The sequence below is a fragment of the Prinia subflava genome, chromosome 18 (genome assembly GCF_021018805.1).
Source record: "Prinia subflava isolate CZ2003 ecotype Zambia chromosome 18, Cam_Psub_1.2, whole genome shotgun sequence".
In the NCBI taxonomy this organism is placed as follows: Eukaryota; Metazoa; Chordata; class Aves; order Passeriformes; family Cisticolidae; genus Prinia; species Prinia subflava.
The window spans coordinates 12,901,752-12,923,401 of NC_086264.1; positions in this window are offsets into that span (position 1 = coordinate 12,901,752).

A 21,650-nucleotide genomic window follows, 5' to 3' on the forward strand; every position below is an offset into this window, starting at 1 on the left:
TTTGCAATTTGGGTAGAAAGTCTAATTCAAAATCTAAAGTTGCTGTGAAATAGAAAAAAATGCTGATAAGCCACTAAATTATCCATGTACTACTAAAAAAATTCTTTACAGTTTGGTCATACCTGCTTAGTGTTAGTGATTTGCTTTGTCAAGAACCATCTTCAAGGTAGCTTGTTGGAAAAACCATTGAAGAGCTGGAAAAGCTGTTCTTTAAGACTGTGTGCACTTTGTGGAGTGCTTTATTGAAAGCAATCCTAAAATCTTGTGTGTTCTCTAAACATTGGTAAGACCCAATTCCTTTCCTGGGATCGCTTGACCTTTATGTCTAAACAATTACAGCTGTAAAAAAAAGGCAAAACAAAGCTGAAAAGCATATTTCTGATCTCATTGAAACACATTTGTTCTTCCAATTCATAATAGCGTGATTCCATGCATATCTATATTTACTGTTACATGAAATAAATGTAATGAAATCATCAAATTTCCTATGCTGGTTAAGATCTATTTCTAGACAGCCTTTATGAGCGCTTCTTCTACTGCCAACCCACAGAAGTATTATTAGCTATTAGAAATTACTGATCCATGTTCTTTGTTATTTTTACTGTTGCTGAATTTTTAAATGAACCTTTGTTTTGTCTTTAATCTTCTAGATGTCTAAAGCTCAATTGAGATATTGTTTTAAATTAAGCTAAATTCAAAAATTATATTTAATTGCTTCTGCTTTCATGGTGTTCAGGAAAGTAACATGGAAAAGGAAGTTTTCACACAGGAATTATGCAAAGTGATAAAATGCAATTCTTTACACCAAGATATTTTCAGCTTTTAGGGACACTTTCACCATCATTGTAGGACTGCAGGGAAGAGTTCTTGACTGAGGACTCTGCAGCAGTTTCAGCACAGTGAAAGTGTTTCCTCTGACCTCTCCTGCTTTGTGTCTTCAACAAACTCCAGAGATTCACAACACGGGCAACCTGTCAATCTCATTAGAAAAAAAATGATTGAACTAAGAACATTTCAGAAAAGATTCACTGGGACAGGTAATGCTGTTGGTCTTCATTTCTATAGATGGAAGCCCTAATTTTCAAATTGTGAATCTTATTAATCTATTTAGTGGGAGGCAGTAAAGAAGAGAGAACCAGACTCTTCTCCCTGATGCTCAGTGATGGAAGAGGAGGCAAAAGGACACAAGAAATGTGTTCTTGAACTCTAAGAAATTAAATCTGGATATAGGAAAAACCATTTTCACTGTGAGGATCATCAAAGAGTGGCAGGGGGTGCCCAGAGAGGTTGGAGAATCTCCATCCCTGAAGATATTCAAAGGCCAGCTGGACACAGTCCTGAGTAACCTGCTTTAGGTGGCCGGGCTCCGAGCAGGGCATGGGCCAGATATTTCCAAGGGTCTCTTCCCTTCCAGGGTCTCTGGATATTTCTAAGATATCTCCAGATATTTCTAAGGGTCTCTTCCAATCTCAAAAGTCTGCAAATCTGAGATTCTGAGATTCAGGTGAGACTTCCATTATTTCAAGAGTATTTTGACTTGAGCTCTGGAATTATGGTGCTCAAAATTCTTCAAGTTGTGCTGTTTGTGTTGGGAACTGATGTGGTGTTTAATTGAGCATGGACTACACACACACACAAAGGAGTGCCTATAAGTTATTGCCCTGGGGCAAGTTGGGGACTGTCCAAAAGGGTGATGGTTACTGAAATATTTACAAATTTGTGTCCTTTCTTAATATCAGCTCTCTACCATTAAGGAATTATTTTCTTCTTCCCTTTCGAGGCCAAGACAGCAAAATGAGTGACTGTAGGGAGCATTTGGGGGTCTGAAAGTAGCTCTGAGCTAAGGAACCTGCTCCAGAAAGACCAATCTTCAATGGTGACAGATAAAAACACTTCTACATAAACCTCTCAATGTGCAGTAAAATATATATACGTGAAGAAGAATAAAATAGCAATATGTCACAGAGGATGCCTGTTATGTAATCATGCACTGAGTGAAATTATGCAATAAGTGATTATAAAAACACGAAAGAAAAAAAACAGAAAGAAGGAAAACACAATATAAATTAAAATTTGATTTGAAGAACAGTAAGAGGAAGAGAATGTCTTAGATTAGAAAATCTTCCATAATTTACAGAAGTGTCAATGTGCATTTGCAGATGTGAGCCTGTGCAGAACACAAGTTCTGCGATAGAGGAATGCTGTTCTGCTGCCAGACGCATCTTTTATTATCTTAAGCACTAATAAAATTATCTAGATAAGATAGTGAGAAGTTAGAATGCCATTTTATCTTAATCTAAATAAGGTTAAAATTATTTCTATTGGCTACTCGGCAGCAAAGCTGTTTTTCATGGAAAACCCTGACTCATCTCACTTCTTTCTAATGTTTCTACATTATCTAATTTTTTGTTAGCCTAACTAAAGCTGAGTTGAAATCAGCTGCTTGTACACTTACTTTGATTCAGTAAAGCCCCATTCTTATATCATTCAATATTAAATAGTTAGCATAAACTATTCCACATATTATCCTGCTCTAAGCCATATATGTAGGCCTATTTACAGACCTATTGAGTAATTACACTTTAATTATAAACTTCTGAGCGTTTTTATAGATGTAAGGAATCCTCTGCAATGTAATTTTGAGATAAACAATCGGGGTTTCTGGAAAAAGAGTCACCATTCTTTTCTGCTATCTAGAAAATATTGTTTATTGGAAACCAAAGCACACATTCAGGTAACTAACACAGCATTAGGACAGTGTGAGTAGAAAAATCCAGATATGCAATACTTGAAAGAGAAGGAGCTGAGAGTTCTTTAGATTTTGGTGATAAAGGCTCTCAATCCTTTCAGAAGGGATCCTTTTATTTTTATGCTCATGCATGAGAGTATTCTGTGTGTTTAACAGTTCAGCTGGCTCCATCTCAGGGTGGAAAGGCTGGGTTGGGGTGGGATTGTGCTCCTGTGCTAACACAGTGATACCAAGTTTCAGAAATGTCAAGAAATCTGAATTTTGTCTTGAGGATTTAGAGGCTTGGGAGGCAATTAACCTTGGCTGCCTTCATCCCTCTTCCACCCCAGCTCCTTCACAGGAGAAGCTTCGTGGCTTCTCATCTCTGCTGCGGTGTTCTGTTGTCACCTCAGAGAAATATCCTTGGGCTGTGTTGACCCTGGAAAGGATTCAGAAGTCTGAATTGCCAGTTTAACCAGATCTTTCATTAAGCAGATCTAATTCTCTCCTCCCTGTACTCACAAACATCCAAGGAAGTAAAACTATCGATATTTTTAGAAAATACGCTCTTTGTACGTAGCACTGCTGTGACAACCCTGTGAGCTTTTTTAAGTAAAGGGTTTTAGTGTTTCTTGATTTCGAAATAATTCAGTCAAATGTTTTCAACTACTTAATGAAAACAAGCTGGTACTAAGCTTTTAAAATGGCTGGCACTAGGAAAGAAAAAATATCTTTGCACAGAAATGAGAACATTTCTGCAGTCTGGGGTTTCGCTAGGAGGAACCGGTATAAAGAATCTGCTCTCTGATTGCTTTGAAGTAAAATGTAAAATGTAAAATTTGAAGAGAGCTCCTCTCTCCCAGTTCAAAGCAGGCCACAAACAGGCGTCTTCTGAATGCAGCTACCCAAATTTCACGTGGTGCACCCACCCATTGCTCACCATCAGTCAGAAGCTGAGCAGATCCATCTCCTAAAGCTCTGTTATGGGATGAGAGGTTTTATGTATTTCTAATTTTCTTCATGCCAGCTCCCCCTGATGATAATCCCTGTTTGCACTTGGGTGTTGGATCACCTCAGCTGAGTTGGTTTGAGACCAGTGAAGAGAGCCTTGGCCAGTCCCTCTGTCTGGGAGGGTGGGCAGTGGGGAGCAGATACTGATGTTCAAAAGATGTTCCTTTGTGGCTCCGACTCTGGAGGTTGTTACAAAACTCAGGAACATTTTTATATTATTTTTATGTCAAAACTATGGAGTGCTTCTTGGGAAGAGCTGGTGTGCTAGTGTGTGCTAGCAGTTGCTGAAGCTTTACAGAGGAGGAAACGTTTAAACAAACTGATATTTTATTAAAGTTTTGTGCAGTTCGACTTTTCCTTATATTTTTATTTCCTATCACCTTGTGAGTGTTGTTCTGATGAGCCTGATTCAGTTGTACTTTGCTGACACTTCATGACTTTGCTGACACTTCTCACCTTGGCCACTTTTATGTTGAGATCAGTTGGTTGAAAAGGTTCTTCAGCTGTGGAAGACCAACTCCTAAAGAGATAGAAGGAGAAGCTTTAACTTTATTTTTTTCTTGTTATTTGTATTTATTTTTCTTATACTACTGTGTTTACTTATGGTTATATTTACTTAATAATACTTAATTTACTTAATGAATGAATAGGTGCTGAAGCAGAAGCACAGATTCATGCCTAATCAACACGCCTGCTTTTCAGCTTTTAAGTCAGTCTATAAAATATTGTGTTTATTTTATGGATGACTGTGGTGTATGTGACTCTTTGGTGGGAGGCAAATTTCATTCAAAGTGTATTTCTTGAAAGGAGCATAATAGTTGCTCAGCCACAGTCTGGGATTAGAAAGCTATCCAACAAATAGGAAAAAAAAATTACCCTAACTCTAAATCACACAGAGTTTATAAAAACAACTTCACAAGTTGTAGGTTTAACATCTGCCTGGACTAAAATGTCTAAATGATTTGAATAACTACTGGTGAGCAAAAAGATAATCTTTTGCTCTTGCATATGTGTTTTACATAGTAAAATGTATTTTGGATTGGATTGGAAAGATTTTTCTCTTTCCACTAATCTGTGCCAGAATCCAATTATAGAGCACATCCCAGTAATGGCAATAAACAATAGTTATAAGAGGAGAATGCATGCTACAATTCGTTGTTGCCAAATAAGACCCTTTAATAAGAAGCCTGGGTTTTCTCTTTAAAGTGACATTTTAAAAGGTTTTCTTCCCCATTTACAACTAGAGAATTGGTGCACTTCCAGCATCTTGGTGCATTTGAAAGTTAACTAAAACAAGCTTATTTTTTTATACTTCAGCAGCTTCTTCCTCCTCTGAATGAAGTATCTGAAGCATATAAGGAATGAAATCCTGACCACTTTGAAGTCACTTGGAAAATTCTTTTTGTCTCTCGGTGAAGCTAGAATTCCGCCCCAAGTGACTCAAATGTTACGTTATTCTGAATTGTGGAGGAGGTTAGATTGCCATTTGCACCATTTCCCTCTTTCAGTCTTTAAAATAAATCCCAACTGGAATCTTGCTTGACTCCCTTAAGAGATTGTTCTCTTCAGCTTCTCCACCTTGTGTCAGAGGTCTGAGAACCAAGATGGGTTTTTGACATTTGCATCCTGAAAAACAGAAGGCCCATAGGTGTCCATGCTCCTCTGACTCTACACCAAGGTTTTTATGCAGAAAGACTCTTTCTGGAGAATTCAGAGTGTTTTCTGCAACAAAAAACCAGCAAGTCCAGCAGTGGTGATTCCTGGAGAGTCAGAGTTCCTATTTCACTGATATATTTCATTATATTAGAAGCTTTTTTTCTCACCACTGATTACAAATCTATTGCAAAGGAGGAATTGGGCACATAAAGAGTTTTTATTTATGCATCTCCCGTTGAATACTTTCCTTCCATTTATTTGCTGGTTCATTTACAGTGTGGAAATATTGTGTTTGTTTTCTGATTCTGTCACCATAGCATTCAAAATTTGGGGGGTTGACACTAATTCAGCAGACAGAATAAATTCTGTGTTAGAAGGGACACTTAGGGAGGTCACAGCTGTCAAACTGATGAATTTAGAGACCTGCTAGCAGTAGGATTTAAAAGTCCCAACCATTTTTATGGAGCTTTTGAAGCCTTTTAGTTTGAACCCCTCTCCCTTTTCTGTGCTGACACAGAATATTCAGAATATCCTGTGGATACAGAACTGGTAGCTTGTCCAGGACTGATGTAAACCATGTCAATATTACAAACTCTATATCATATTTTTTATTACCAGGAAAGTAAATTATAAGGTTTTAGGAAGTACATAGGATAAAATATTGGGCAGAACACATATATAAGAGAAAAGACAGTAGACATCCCAAAAAAGAGGGTGAAAAGCTCAGGATGTGTCTTGCCAAGAAAAATTGTTTGTGTTTCCAGAGCTACAAGAAGCATAGGATGTTTTTTACTGTAAACCCAGTCCAAATTCCTTTCAGTAGAGCAATATCCTGTAGAGGGTATCCAGTAACAGAGTTCATAAATAAGTACAGCTGGAGTAAATAAAGCTGGTAAATAATAAATGATAGCTTGTAATCTATAGGACAAGTTTATATCTGAATGTTTATAGGGCACGGGAGAAGTGTAACCCCCATGGAGATGAACAGGGGGTTTTATCCCTATACCTGAGTTTTTTGCTCACAGCCATTAAATATTTTCCTTTGCTTCCTGTCCCTTCCCCTTATGAGGAAGGATGTAATTAAATTACAAGTGTATATTTAAAAATATATATGTATAATGACTATATTACTGCATCTATGTGAAGTGTATGTAACTGGATAAAGAAAAAAAGGCATTTTTTCTCTATACCATAGAACCTGTATCATATAAAATCAATTTGAGTCCATGATGAAAAGTTTTCAGTGCTCTAGATCCAGATCTGAGGTTGGTCCATGGTGCAGTGCATTGCCCTAAATGAAGAGATGAGGTTTTACTGTGTGACTCGTCAGAAAAATTGGTAGTAAAGACCTCAGGTTACAAAACTCTGCCTTGCAGATCACATTCATATGAGGGCACCCTCTTTTTTTACTGTGGTGAATTCCATGGATTTCAACTAATACAATACCTGATTTTGCAGGTATTTTTTCAATTCTCTCAACATTGACATTAATAGGTTTGCCATAGATTTTGACAGAAATAAGAGAATTTTGCAGATTTCTTTCATTTTTGAGACATATCTGTGCTTCCAAGAAAGCCATAGAATTATCCTATGATAACTAAATGAGAATTTGGCCTAGATTGTGTATAGCTGTGTGGGAAACACCCAACTCTTCTTGTGTTTTCCCATTCATTGCTCCTCCTCTTTCCTGTCTGGCTGCTGGGATTCTCCCCAAAGAAACCCAAACGTGTCTCTCTCAATACAAGTAGACAGAGCATAGACACAATATTGGATTTTGTGCCTCTTGAAAGAGAAAATGAGTGTAAGTTCACATTATTTCCAGTTCGTGCAGTGGTATTAGCTGAGTTGCCTGGTTTTTATGACAGTAAAAGTCACTCATATAGATTGTGAGTTAGCCTCTCTAATTTTTGGCTGGTTAAAAGATCAAAAAGAAGATTGTGTGGGATTTGAAATAAACCAGAAAATTAAACACCAGATTTTATACTTTTATTCATCTGCAAGGACATGGTAAATTGTGAATTTTCCCCAGGAAAGTCAGCGTTAGCTCAGGTTAATGTCCTGCTCTCTGCTCTCCCTTGGACATGCTGTACTTCACGTTATTAAACTGTTTTTCCTCATGATCAAAGTTCACACTACACAAATCTCCAGTGCCTGGAAGGATCCCTATGGCTGTGGGACCCACAGGCTGCAGCCCACGCACGTTTCCTCAGACTTCTGAAATTCCTCGCTGTCCTTGTTCTGGAAATACGGAGAACACAGAAAAGACGCTGAGTTACCTGTTTCTAATAAACATTAAAAAACATAGAAACAGCCCATAATCATCTGAGGCCGGACATATGAAATGAATTAAGCTTTAAAGTGCGGAGTTACTTTCAAATCTGCTTTCTCCTTGTCTTTAGCCCTCATGTTCAAATTTTCAGCTTTCTGTGTTAAGGCAGGGCTGCATTTCACACAAAGGTAAGAGGAAACCCAGAGAAAGCAACTTCAGATCCTGCTATTGAAGTGACCAGGGTCTGATGCATTTCTCCCAAATTATGCTAGTTCTCATCCCACTACAAAAAAGTAGCTCAAGCAGGTTATATATATATTATTATTATTATTTAGGGACTCTGTGATCTGTTTTATTTGCAGAGATTCTCGTTCCCATGCTGATTTTTCTTCTCTCTGTATTTTCAGTGAACGATTTCTTCCCCCTCTCTGCTATATCCACTCTGATCAAATTACCATATGTATAAAATTCAGCTGCAGGCTTCTGCCTTGCCCTGGGTCCTGGGAACATACCACCCTCATTTTGATCTCTCTAAATTAGCTTCCTGTACAATTTCCTGTCAAACATGAGTTTCATGAGATTTGTCCTTGAATGTGTGTGTGATCATCCCTTCTCCCTGTAATGAAGTTTTGGCTTCCTCACTAGCTGGAACGTTTTCACCAAGCCTGTTTTTATGAGAGCCAATACTAATGAGATTTATTCTTATTTTTTATAAAGTAATGACTCTTGGAAATAGATCTGCAGAGATAATTCAGGTTCACTCTCATGTAAGAGTTTTAAGCAGAAGTGTCTGATAGTTGTGTGTTTGTGTGAAAGAATCTATCCCCCAGCATGTTGTAAATTACTTTTAATATTATTTATCATTATCTTAATTTCATGCATTTTCTTACATCTAGACAAAATAAAATGCATGAAGAAAGCATTGTCTGCTAGCTGAAACTGTTTCTGGAGTAGTTTTTATTGCAACTTGATATACAACTAAGATGACATTAATAAGCATTCTCAAATGCAAATGTTATTTTCTGAGGGATAAATCCCAAGGATGTTTTGTGTCTCACTGAGTCAGATTCTGCTGTGGGATGCATTTATCTCATCTGAAAAACCAGGAAAATATGACTTTCTTTGAGTCTAAAATCAGTAGATTCTCTCAAAACTTTTTCTCAGATTCGTTCTTTACTACTTTGTTTTGGCTATTGTAAGATTTAATTCTATGTGTGGTGCAGGATGAAAAGTATAGACACAGAACCTGTAAAAATCTCATTGCTCACTTCCCAATTTGTTTCACAACTGAATTATCTCAGGAGTGTGCTCTCAAACTGAAGATTTGCAGGGCACAAGGCTGATTATTGCTCTGCTTCTGGCATGGGATGCTTTTTCTGCTGACTGACAAACATCATTAAAAAAAAAGTTCAAAGAAACCTCTCCAGCTGAACTTGGAATTGGAATAGCTGATTTGCAATCGTTAGCTGAAAACACCATTTCAGGAAAGCAGCAAAAAAGTACATTTTGCTTTCATGCATTATTTGTAGGATAACATTCAAAAACTCCAAAGAGAAAATTCTTAACACTTGGATTTTCATGGAATTATCTAATGTTAAGAATTGATGTCTGCTGCAGTTTTCAGGATGAATTTTGCTCTGTTTCATGGTCAAGCAAGACTTTGCACCCACAGCTGGGAAAGGACAACGTGAGCTAAGGAAATGCTGCTCCTGCTGTGGAGCACTTTTAGAATCTGATTATTTATGTGGGACGTTGACAAATCCAATTTGTCACTTTGTTCCTGGCACCCTGGATTGAGGCTTTAGGGGGGTGATGCCACATGAATGATTGGACAAGTCTGATCTTCAATAAATTCTAGTTAAAGACCTGAAAGTTCTTCAAGCTTTTCAAGCTTTTTGCTTGTGGCCGTTCCTTTTGTATTGTTCTACCCATGGTGTCTCTTATTGACATAATTTAGGACAAGAAAAATTTTGTGGACTTTTTCATTTTCCTGAAGCTAATGCATAATTTAGCCTAGGAAACTGGTTCAAATAAAGTAAAGTTTGGCTACCAGCCCAAACATTACAGGAAACAATTATCACTTAAGGAACACATTTCTTACTGATGTGCAGAACAAAATCGCTTCCCAAGTATATCCTAATCAGGAAATAATACCAAGTAGCTCAAATGAATTGGTGCTTCCTTTGAAGATAAAAATGAAATTATTCATAGCCAACCTGATCAGCCTCGTATTTTTTTTAGAGCCAATTATTTGAATCCATTTTAGAAGGAAGAAAACTGTGGTAAAATTTTGGAAAAGCAGAAGCTGATGTTAAGTGACAGGATTATTTACTCTGATTACTCTTATTTAAAATATGAACATCAATATATGGTACTCTTTAGTTCTTAGTTCTGTTGTCTTTTTCTGTTTTCCTGTACTTCAGAAAGGAACTTAAATGCAAGGCTTTTTTTTTTGTTGAAGCACCGTGGTTCTTTTAAAATCAAGATTGTCTACTCATTTACTATATCAGAAGAAAATCTCATTGTCTTAATTGCAAATAATTGCAATGAGCAAGAAAAGGGAAATGCTGTTCTGAGGACTGGAACATGAAATACACATGAGCTCATGATGGATACCTCTAATCTCAGGAGATGCTCTGTGCTTTAGTGGGATCCCATGACTTCTTTCCTGGAGGTTGGCCAAGAGCCCAGTTGGAAAATCAACTTTAACTCTTACATGCTGTATTCATTTGTAAGTCATCAAAACATTTAAAATCTTAAATTTAGAGTACGGCAGAAACTGCTGCAGGTAGAGACTTCATGGTTCTTTAAGAGAAATCATGTTCAGCTATTATTTTTCCACACCCTTAGTGTAATAAAAGCTTCTTGGAAAAAAAAAAAAAGGAAGAATGTTTTGTGAGAAAACATAGTTGTCAGAAAGTGCAGAGAAACCCTGGAAGTTCTTACTGAAAATTAGCCAGACAAGCAAAATAATCTGTCTGTAAGACAGTTGGATTTCAAAATTTATAAAAATGTGTTGTCCCTCTTTCTAAATTGTCCCTCTTTCTAAATTGTCCCTCTTTCTAGAGTCTGCTTTGTCACTCTGTTCCTTTGCAATGGTCAGAGCCAGCTCGGGAAACACGAGCTGTGATTGTTGCTCAAGAGCAGCCAGTGGCTCTAATGAGCTGCTGCAGTGACCCTTCACTAATGTGGGCTGATTTGATCTCAGAGATCAAAAAGTTCCATTGCTTCCAGAAGGCTGAAAAGCGTTTGTTCATCCAGAGGCAGCCTTCCACCAACTCTGAACTCGATTTGAGTCCAGCCTCAGGTCTGCCTCTCCAGAGTCGCTGTCCCTGCTGTCCTGGTAGCCGTCGCTGTGGCCGGGCTCAGCTCCCTCCTTGTCTGGCTGTCACAGGAGCAGCTGCCAGCCCAAGGCCTGGACCTGCCAGCCCTTCTCCTTCCTGCCCCTGTGAGCTCCTTTCTCAGTGCCAACCCTTTCCAAAACCTTCCTGTACGTAAACCCAGTTTTACAACTGCAAAAGAACAGTTAACTTCAGTCCTGTCATCTTTTGCTGTGCGTGTTTGTTAAGTCAGGCCTGGAAAAGATCATTTTCTGAAGTGACACTGCAGCAGATCCCAAACTGTTGTCCTCAGTGGCTGTTATCACTTGTTTAATCTTTGACTGTTTTTTAAATAGTAAAACCCTCTGATTTATGAGCATGTTTTGACAGCAGTAAGAGTCCCTTCCCTCCAGAGAACTCTTTCTCCTATCATATGATACAAAGCAAGGTAGAAAAAGCCCTGCTTATATTTGTGGTGTCCCTCGTATTTTAAGCTGCATAAAGAATGGATTTATGGGCATGAAACCTTGAAAGATCCCACCTAAATAAACTGACTTTTGTTTTAAAGTCAGTTATCTTTGGACTTAGGCGAGCACAGAGGGAAGGGGAGGAGGTGGCAGGAGCTCTTTGCGTTGCTGGAGGTGCCCTGCAGAGTGGAACAGGCTGTCCTGCAGTGGAGTTCTCTGAGTACCCCTCAGCTCTCTGGTTCCACACTGTCCCCACTCAGTTTGGGCTGGTGTTTACATCTAAATCTAATCCTGTCCTTTAAATTCCCCGTGGCTTTGAAATAAGGGTGAACTCTTGGCAAGAACTGCTCTAGGCAGTTTAATGACAGCCCAGGAGAAGCTTACAGGCAGTTCTGATCTGCTGGGCTGTGCAGAAGGGCACAGTCAGAACCACTCTGAGAATTTTCAGATCCTCTAAGACTTTTTTATTCAAACTTTAATTAAACACAATTAAATACTGGACAGCAGCATTGCAGCTGCATTGTGAAAATATTCAGTGAAGCCATTACTTGACACTCGCTTGAAACCAGCATGGAGAGGGAAGAGATTTTCTGTTTATTGGTTTCCTTGTCTGATGCAGAAACAGAGTCCAGCTGCCAGTGCCGAGGTCTGGCCACATCTGCTAAAAGATAATGATCATTTTTCAAAAGGGAAAATTCCCTGGTATTCAGGAGGTTAAAGCTCCTCTTCTGGCTTATGTTTATAAGGAGTTTATGTTCTGGTACTTTTCACATTTCTGAGTGAATCAGGGTAATAGAAACTAAGTCCATGTTAAAATTGAGTGTGTCTTTCAGAAAACTATTATATTTGATTAAAAAAAGAGGTTATTCTACGAGAAGCCTGTCCCAAGTGTTTAAGAAACTACCAACCAAACAAAACATGTTTTATTTTTGCCTTGAAATTGTCCTTTTTGGGTTCTATTCATAGTATCTCTGTAGAGCTTTGATGTTGAAATGCTTTCTATCATATTTCTACTTCCTGGCCAGTACTCCCAGGATGGACTAAGTTGTTCCTTTAACAGTTTTGATTAGTCTAGGTTATCAATTACTCCAATTCCTCTGTTCAAAATTGTATTAGTGTTGTTTGGACCTTCTCTAGAACCTAGACATGAGATCTGTTTCAAATCCTGTGTAACTTTGTGGCCACCAGCAGACTCCTGTTGATTTAGGGGGGAAGGGGAGATTTGTTTTGAGAAGTCTGAAATGGGAATACCTACATGGACTTCAGTTACTGAATTACTGATGTTATTATTCAAGACTGTTTTGTAAATAATGATATATGTCATTAATATGCACAGATACAGAAACCTCCTTTTTTGTGATTTGGGTGGGGTAACTTGTGTGCGTTTCTTAACTGGGATTTTATTTGGCTTATTTCTTCAATTTTCTTCAATTTCTTGGAAAAGCTGCAAGTGTGAAGGTGCAATTCGTTTAGGTGCAATTAATTTTAAAAATTAATTAATTAATTTGACACAGTGATCCTTTTGTGCTGGTTCTAGAGTAAGAGAAGCTCTTTTTGGCACACCATAAAGATATATGTATTAAGTCTTGAGGAACTTTATAGCTGGATAACCACTGCCTGTCAAAGGTTTAACATTTGTTTTTCTGTGCCAAGTGTGTATGGGAGAAGCCTAGAAGGTCAAGAGAAAATAAGCAGAAGTCAAAGACAGATTGTAAGACAAATAGTAACATCTGGTAAATGACTTTCTTCTGCATTTGGAGAGCCCTTGTTTACTGCAGTGAATGTGAAATGTTTTTCTTGGCAGGATTATAACCTTAAAGTCCACTGGGCTGGGAATAAAGTTCATACAGGTTTATAACATTTCTAATACACAGTGAAAACCACCAAATGTAGTTGCATTTAAAACCTGTATGTCGTAAAAAATCATCATCAGTGATGCTGAAAAGTTAGAAAATAATTAGGTTTTATGGTCTTCTTGTCATTTTTGAGAAATTTCTGAGCATTTTGAATATTTCTACTGGTTTATATGAATATATAAAGTTCTTTGACTGTTAACTGACTGTCAGTAAATCCATCTTAGTGCTCATTAAAGGACTGTTTCAAAGAAACAATGGAGCAAAGCAGCTAAAAACTGCTGGTGGACTAGGCTGAGGACATCACACACATGAAGGTTGGTGTCTCTTATGTGGGACCCCAAAAAGGGAAAAAAATAGGCAGAAGAAAGGTAATAAAAGAGGCAGAGCAGCTCTGGTTTGGTGAATTTGGGATGGTTTGCAGCTGATCCCACCCAGCTATTCCCTCCTGACACACATTCAGGGAGAAATGGCCATGCAAGCAGAGCCTGATTCTGTGGGAACTGTCTGCCCAGACAAATTTAAATGAGGGGAAAAAAAGGGAGTACAGATTGTATAAATTTACAGATTGTATAATTATACAGATTGTCTAATTTTTGATAGCATGGGTAGAGCAAGCAAACAACTTTCCCCTTCTTCAGTTCCCCATCTTCTTTCTTTGTAACATTCAGATTCTGCAGAGGTTACAGAAAAGATGAGGGCCAGCTGGACTCTTCAAACAGAAGTTGAAGAGGTTTATTCAGTTGTGGGAGTACTTCAGTGAGTTTGTGTTATCGTTAAAAGTTTTATTCTCTGAAAATTCATGTCCTGCTGTATTTTGCATTGCTTGGACTTTGTTCAATGAGAAATAGTTTAACTGAAACAACAGCAGTGATGTCTTCTGAGATCAACTTGGATCAAAGGGAGATGGGAAAAAATCCATGGGGCTCGCTGATTTTAAATGTTAAAATCAGTGCTGGTGTTTAATCTTAAATGCATTGTGGAAACTCCTTTGTAGCTCCTAAAAGTTTTAGCTTTTGTTAGTTTAGTTTTTAGCTTAGCAATACTGACTGGAGTCCCTAAGGCTAGAGAAATGAAGGTTTCTTCCTGCTTGCAGGAACCAGAATATTGAAAAGGAGAAGAGTTGTTCGTGTGAAACTCTTTGAGTAGGGTTTGGTACAGACACATTTCTAACCAGTTCCAAAAGCCGTGACTGTCTTTTGGCACTCTGTGTGCACCTGGTACTGAATCATGCTTGAGAAATCCTGCCAGTTTCCAGAGAAAAAATGTGTCTGTCAAAATTCTCATTTGTTGCCCCCAGATGATTTGCTGGTTGGTTTTCATGCCAGTCCACCAGCTTGAATAGAGCCTCTCCTGATTTCAGCTTGTGTTGTGGAGCCCGGCCCTTTGCATTTATATTTATGAAGAAGTCTGTTTATTGTCTTTGATAAAAGCAGAAGAGGCCAGTCTGTTTGAGGAGCAGTGTGAATTGTTCAGTTGTCCTTGTACAGAGGGGCAGTGGTATTTTGCTGTTATCTTTTGATTCATTTGCTCTCCAGCACTGCCTGTCTTCCCTGCAGATTTCCCTGCCAATTCCTTGCCCTTTGTAAGTCAGACCAAGGGGAGGTCTTGGGAGCAGAGAGCTGTGATGGGCCATGGAAGTCTGAGAGCAATTATTTCTAGATCATCAAACACAAGAAATGGCAGGAAGTGAGGTTTATTTATGGAAGAGATGTCTACCAAGAAACATGCAGTTTTTATTTACTACTTCCCTGGAAGATTACTAGAAAAATGAGCAAAATAAAAGCCTTGCAATATTTAAAAATAAAAACAGTTTTAAATGTAGTCAGAAGAGGGAAAAATCTCACATTCAAAAGATGCAAGTTCATTTTTTTTGTGTCTACTTTCAAAATAATGATTTTTTTAAGGTGATAATGTTATGAATGATTAGGACAATAAAAAGTGGATGTTTCAAGGTGAACTAAGCTTATTTTACTTTGAAAGGTCATAGTTAAGGAAGCTTTAAGCTGAAGACTAAGGCAAGTTATTTCGAATGTGGATTCAGTGCAGTGCTATCAGCCCCTGGGTAGCTTAGGGGCAAATTCCACCTTAAGCAGGAAAGAACTTTATTTCTCTGTATCATAAAAAGCTGCCCCACTTCAGGGAATAACAGACTACCAACTTCCAAGATACTCCTGTTCTTTCCCACTGTGCTACCACATTTTTCTCTCTGGGGAAGCTGGAGGGGACAGTTCCTCCCTGATGCCCCAGGAACAATTGTCCCATGCTCCTGTCCCCAGGCAGGCTCTGTATTGATTGTATTTTTCTCTTTGGGGAAGCTGGAGGGGACAGTTCCTCCCTGATGCCCCAGGAACAATTGTCCCATGCCCTTTTCTCCAGGCAGGCTCTGTGTGGATGGTATTTTTCTCTTTGTGGAAGCTGGAGGGGACAGTTCCTCCCTGATGCCCCAGGAACAATTGTCCCATGCCCTTTTCTCCAGGCAGGCTCTGTATTGATTGTATTTTTCTCTTTGGGGAAGCTGGAGGGGACAGTTCCTCCCTGATGCTCCAGGAACAAGTGTCCCATGCTCCTGTCCCCAGGCAGGCGCTGTGTGGGTTGTATTTTTCTCTCTGGGGAAGCTGGAGGGGACAGTTCCTCCCTGATGCTGCAGGAACAAGTGTCCCGTGCTCCTGTCCCCAGGCAGGCTCTGTATTGATTGTATTTTTCTCTTTGTGGAAGCTGGAGGGGACAGTTCCTCCCTGATGCCCCAGGAACAAGTGTCCCATGCTCCTGTCCCCAGGCAGGCTCTGTGTGGGTGGCTCTTGGTCCCCTCCTGTCCAAGCAGCCTCTGCTGCTGGTCTCAGCTTGAAATCAGAGGGAGGCTGCTCGGGTTGGCAGCAGGCTGTGGTCACAAAGAGCAAAACCTGCTTGTTTTTTCATGAGAATTGTGCCCTCCATATCTTCACGATGATTTATTCAATGTGCATTGTGTATTTATTCGGTGTGCTGCCTCAGGAGGGGCACAGTGAAGCTCCCTCTCCACTCAGCCTCCCCTGGAGCACTGTGAGTGAAAGTGAGTTCTTTTTTGTGTGTTCTCCAGCTCAAGGAGGAGATGGAGCTGCTGAAAAAGCCCAGCAAAGGGCAGTAAGATGGACTGAGGGCCTCCCATGTGAGTCTGGGACTGCTCAGCTCAGAGAATGCCCAAGGGGAGCCTCTTCCGTGCGTATGAACGTCTGAAAACAGGGTGCAAAATTAAGAGCCGGTTTCTCATCTCTCCTGTTCACCATCTGGTCACACTAGAAAAGCCATTTTAACACAAACTCTGAAAATATGTGACCAACATCTCCACCAAGCAGTCAGTCACAGCCTGAACTAAATATTGAAAAGCACTAGAATGTCTTGGCCCAACCACCAGGCCCATCTGCACTGGACCATTGTTCAAGGGTTCCTTGTGCATAACTGTGATTCTGACATATGAACAGTCGGCCAAGATTATTAAAGAAAATAAAAATAAAGCCATCTGTTTATTCGACTCGCAGGTCATTTCCTGCATATGCAGTTCTTGGAGATAAATGCAGTGAATTATGAAGCAGTGCCTCTTGTACATTAAATTAATCCAAGAAGGCACAGTGGTATTTATGACATTGTAATTACTGCAAAGGGAAAGAGGGAAAATCATGCCTTCAGGTGAAAAACAGCTGAGCAAGAAAAAAACTGTGTGAGCACTTGAAATGGCCCTATAAATTAAAAAAATAATAGTAATACAATAAAACAGAGCTTCAGAAAAACATGCATGGGTTGCTGAATTAAAGCTTTTCTTTCTCCCACTTACAGGATGTGAATGGAAGGACTGTGAGCCTTTTCTGTACATCTGTTTGGTAAAATTTCTGTGGTGTGGATTTCCCTGGTAAATGCATGAGAGATTCTGCCCCATCACTGATGTGCTGGGACAATGAAAGCAATTTTGGTTAATTAAGTTAATTAATTTAGTAATTTAATTTTAGAACAGGATGTTCTGCCTGTGTCTGTGGTGTGTGTTAGATGGGCAGGGTGCTGCTCTGCTGACACTACCTGGGGTGTGTTTCCACTTGAGAGCTTTCCTGTGGGCTCTGGAAGCTTCTGGATCCCCAGAAAACAGGGACAATTACAGTTTTATTGCATTTGGGCAATGGGAAGCTTTTTTTTTTTACCTGCACTCACAATTCTGAATGGCTAACAGTTTCATTTTAGTTCCATTTAAACAGACTTTAGTAAAATATTTACTTGAAGGACTATGTGTAAGCTGTAAGGGAAATCAGCATATGCCAATCTATTCTTCTTTTGATGTGGATTTACTTCTTTACAGTGCAGCAAAGAATGTACTTGTAAAAAAGTAATTGCACAAATAATCCAAAAGAGGAATACATGACGTGCCACTGCTTTTCCAGAGGAATAGAGCCTAGGTGTATTAGTGTTCTCTAAGATTAAGAAAAGTTAATGTCTTATTGGAAAATTGTTCAATTATAAATTGCTCTGGACCCTAAATAGCCTTGACACTCTCTAGCCATAATAATTACAACTTTTGTAGCCGTAGGAAATACAGTCATGCTGAGTTGGTACTGGGTTTTGCCAATTGATTTCTTTGTTTCTGGCAGACAAAAAGATAAATTAATGTTGCATCCTGCCTCTCCTTTTCCTTTTTTGAGTTTGCTTAAAGGACTAAGACTAAGATCAAGAGCTTTGCAGATGTATCAAGAATTAATGACTCTTGTACAAGTGACACATTCTGTGCCAAAGAATCTACATCCCAGCTGAGGTGACGAGCACAGAGACAGACCCTGACAGGGAATATGTCATGGGAGTACAACTGTACAGGAACAAGTATTGGGAATGACTTCTTACAGGGAAAACAAAAGAAGATTATGGATTCAGAAAAAGACATGACCAAGATGTCCATAGAAATGAAAGCTGACTAGTCTGACAAGTCTTGAATTTCAAAGTTTTGTTGAGTGTATATCTAGACCCTAATGGGTCTGATTTTTTTCTTAGTGTCTTTTATTGCTTTCCTTTGTTTCAGTGTGAAATAGAAGTATCCTCCTTTGCAGTGACTCCCTAGAGCTTGTGCTACTTATCTGTCTTTTAATCACAGTGAAGAAAACAGGCCTTTTGATATGTCCCCCGTGGCAGAGGAGGAGTACTCAGGGTTGGGGGGAATTGCCCCCGCCACAGTAGGCAAGGTTGAGAGACATTTAGAGGAAAACTCGGTCACAGCAATCTTTATTTTAGCTTTTTCCTCCATTTGCTAGAGACCTTTTGTGGAGAGAAGAACACATCATCTCTTTATCTTTTCCCCATAAAATGCCAGCCTGTTTCATCTGCAGATAAGCAGATCCCAGGCCAAGAGTGAGTGCAGGAGCCTGTGCTGAGCTGCAGGAGCTGCCAGCGCAGGAGGGGATGGACAGTGGGGCTCTATCCCTGTGTGCTTCGCATTATCCTCCACATCCAATCCCCCTGCAGCCATTCCCAGTGAGATCAAATCCTTTCAGGAAGGAGATTTGTGAAGAGAAGAGCCCCACACCTACCTGCAGATACCCAAACTGTTTGGCACTTGCTGCTTTTGTTGGTGTTACCATGGGACAGCCGTAATTTGTGTCGGTGACACCAAGGAGTGCTGCAGTGACACCCCTGCCACTGCCACTCTCACTGAGGCAGTTCCCAGCCACACTTTGCTCATTCCTCAGGAGTCTGGGGAGGTGGGAACCCGGGCTGGTGTTTGACAACCTGCACTGGTGTAATTCCTACCTTACCACACATCTGTCCCACCCGCGTCCTTTGTGTGGCAGGAAAAGCTGCAGTGACAGCAGCAGGCTGCCAGTGCTCCACACGAGTGGTTCAGGGAGAGAACTGATGGTGAGCTGAAACTGAAATGGCTAAAGCTGTATTTTTGTGGTGTTTTATGTGACTGTGATGAGAGAATCAGTGACCTTTGCAGTGCTGCTCACCAGGTCTCTCTCTACAAAGCAAGGTTGTACTTCTTACATTGAAGAGATTTTTGAAGGGTAATGCTTGGAAGGGGGATAATTGTAAATATATATTTTCAAAAGTCCTGCTGCTCTTTTTTTAGCTCTCAAAAACAACTTTTAGAGACTTGAAGTGGCAACCTCTTTTTTTTTTTTTTTTGACTTCCACCAAACTTGTATGAGAAGGCAAATGACCCTGCAGGCCTTTATCTCTTCTTTTCATGCTTGCTGATGACCGGGCTCTCTTACCCTTACAAAGACTTGACATGATTCAGGACTGCCTCAGTTATTAGCTTCCCAAACAAGTCAGAAACTTCAACTTCAGTGCCAGAAAACAGACACACATACACTGAAAATCCAGTGAAAGTCAGGCAAAGTCTTTCCAGGGTTTTTAGTTTTATCACTACAGCCCTGCTCAACCAGGGAGCCTGGAGAGCAACTAAAGAGTAGAAGGAAGAGTCCTGCCTGCCTTTCATGTAGGAAAAACCTGGCTTCTTCATCCTTTTCAAGGCAACAGAATGTCAAGTCAGGTTGTGTTGCCTAAGGCTGCTGTGCAGTAAGGGGATTTAAATGTAACCTCTGCATACAGAAAAAGGAAGTCCCTTAATTCATTCAATATTTTATTAGAAATCTCTTAATGCTGGTCTTATTCCTAAAGGTAAACATCTCGGAGGCTTTTCAAAGGCTGTATTTCATTATTTAATAATCTGTTTTCACTAACACAATTCCCTAGCTCTGAGCCTGTAACCAGGTCCACAAGCTGGAAATATCAGCAGTCCAGGAACTGTTAAATAATTAAACCATTGGTGCCTGTAAGTGTTAGGGCTTGAATCACTTTTAGTTTGTTTTCACAAACTGCTGGGAAAAAGGGTGTCATTGCAAAAAGATTACTTACCAGCTCTCTTTAAAGACAAGATGACTTTTTTCTGCAGTGGTATGGCTTGAAACTCTATGAATGTTTGTTTTAAAAGTAGAATTTATAGAATAGCATTTAATAGTGAGACCATACAGACCTGGTTCCAGTTCTGTTTTCTACATCTTGAATTCTCTTGCATCTTGACCAGGTCAATAGTTTCTGGTTGTTAAAGCTTTTATTCAGTGGTTCTTTGTTGTCCAGAGTAAGCAGTAAACAGCTAGAACTCATTTAAATGCAAAGTGTGTGAAAGTGAGAGGGAAATAAAGTAAAATATAACAATAATAATAGTAAAGAAAAGGGAGATGACAAAGAGAGAGGAATAAACCAAAAAGACTCATCTTAGGGTAAGCACTACTTAGCAACACCCAAAACATCAGAGTGTTATCACCAATCTTCTGCTAAATCCAAACCACAGCACTGCAGCGGCCACTGAGAGGAAAATTAACCCAGCTGGAACCAGGAGGAAGGAAAGGAAATAAGGAATAAGTAAGTGGAAGATATAAACAGGAAAAAAGGTGTATCTCAAACTGGGCATGTTGTCCTAAACTGAGTGCAAGTATATTTTGAGCTTGATCCTCCATTTGCAGTGTTTGGAGCCTGTCCTAATTAGGTCTAAGCAATCTAATAGGATTATTGTGCTAGAAACGTGGCACTGGAGATTTTTTTTTAATTAGGCATTTTAGCTCTGATACCCTATACCAGGACAAATACAAATCCTGTCAGCTTGTCTGTGGCACATCTACTTCTGTTCAGTTGACACATTTGTGTATTCTGGAAAAGAAACCAAATTACAGCTGACAGCCCACAGAATTCCCCTTTGCATTGGTTTGAATGAATTGAGTGGGTTACAGAGCTAAGTTTTCTTACAGCCTTTTGGTTGAAAATTATCGGTTTTGCCAGATCCTTGACTTCCTTTGTCTCAGGCAAGGGGTTTCTGCAAATCCACATAACCTTAAGGAGTGTTTAAAGAATTCACCAGTTCCTAGAGGGTCTGCTGCTGGATCAGTTCAATGAAAGACATAACAGGAATGCAAATGACTTCCATTATACAATTTTAATAAATATGTTTCAAAGACAACTGTTCCTGTGGCTTGTCCAACAGAAAAAAAAAAGCCAAGCCAGTTGCTGAACAACAATGCCAGCAGCTGTGATGAATTTTAATTCATTTTGGAGAGGAAAACATAAATATGACCTTAAGGAAAAATAAAAACAACTTTAAGCAATGTAATGGGAGGCAGGGGGAAATACCATTAGTAGTATGGAGTATGGGCTGAGCAGGAAACTCCCAAGCATTAGGAATGAGGCTCTAAAACTGGAATTGTTCAAAACCAGCCTGGAAATACAAACAGAAAGGATGCAGCAACTCCTGCAGAAGGTAAGGGACAGTCTCTAAGTGCTCATCCTGAGAAAATTCAGAAGTGTTTTATTTCACATACAGCCCTGGCAGTACCA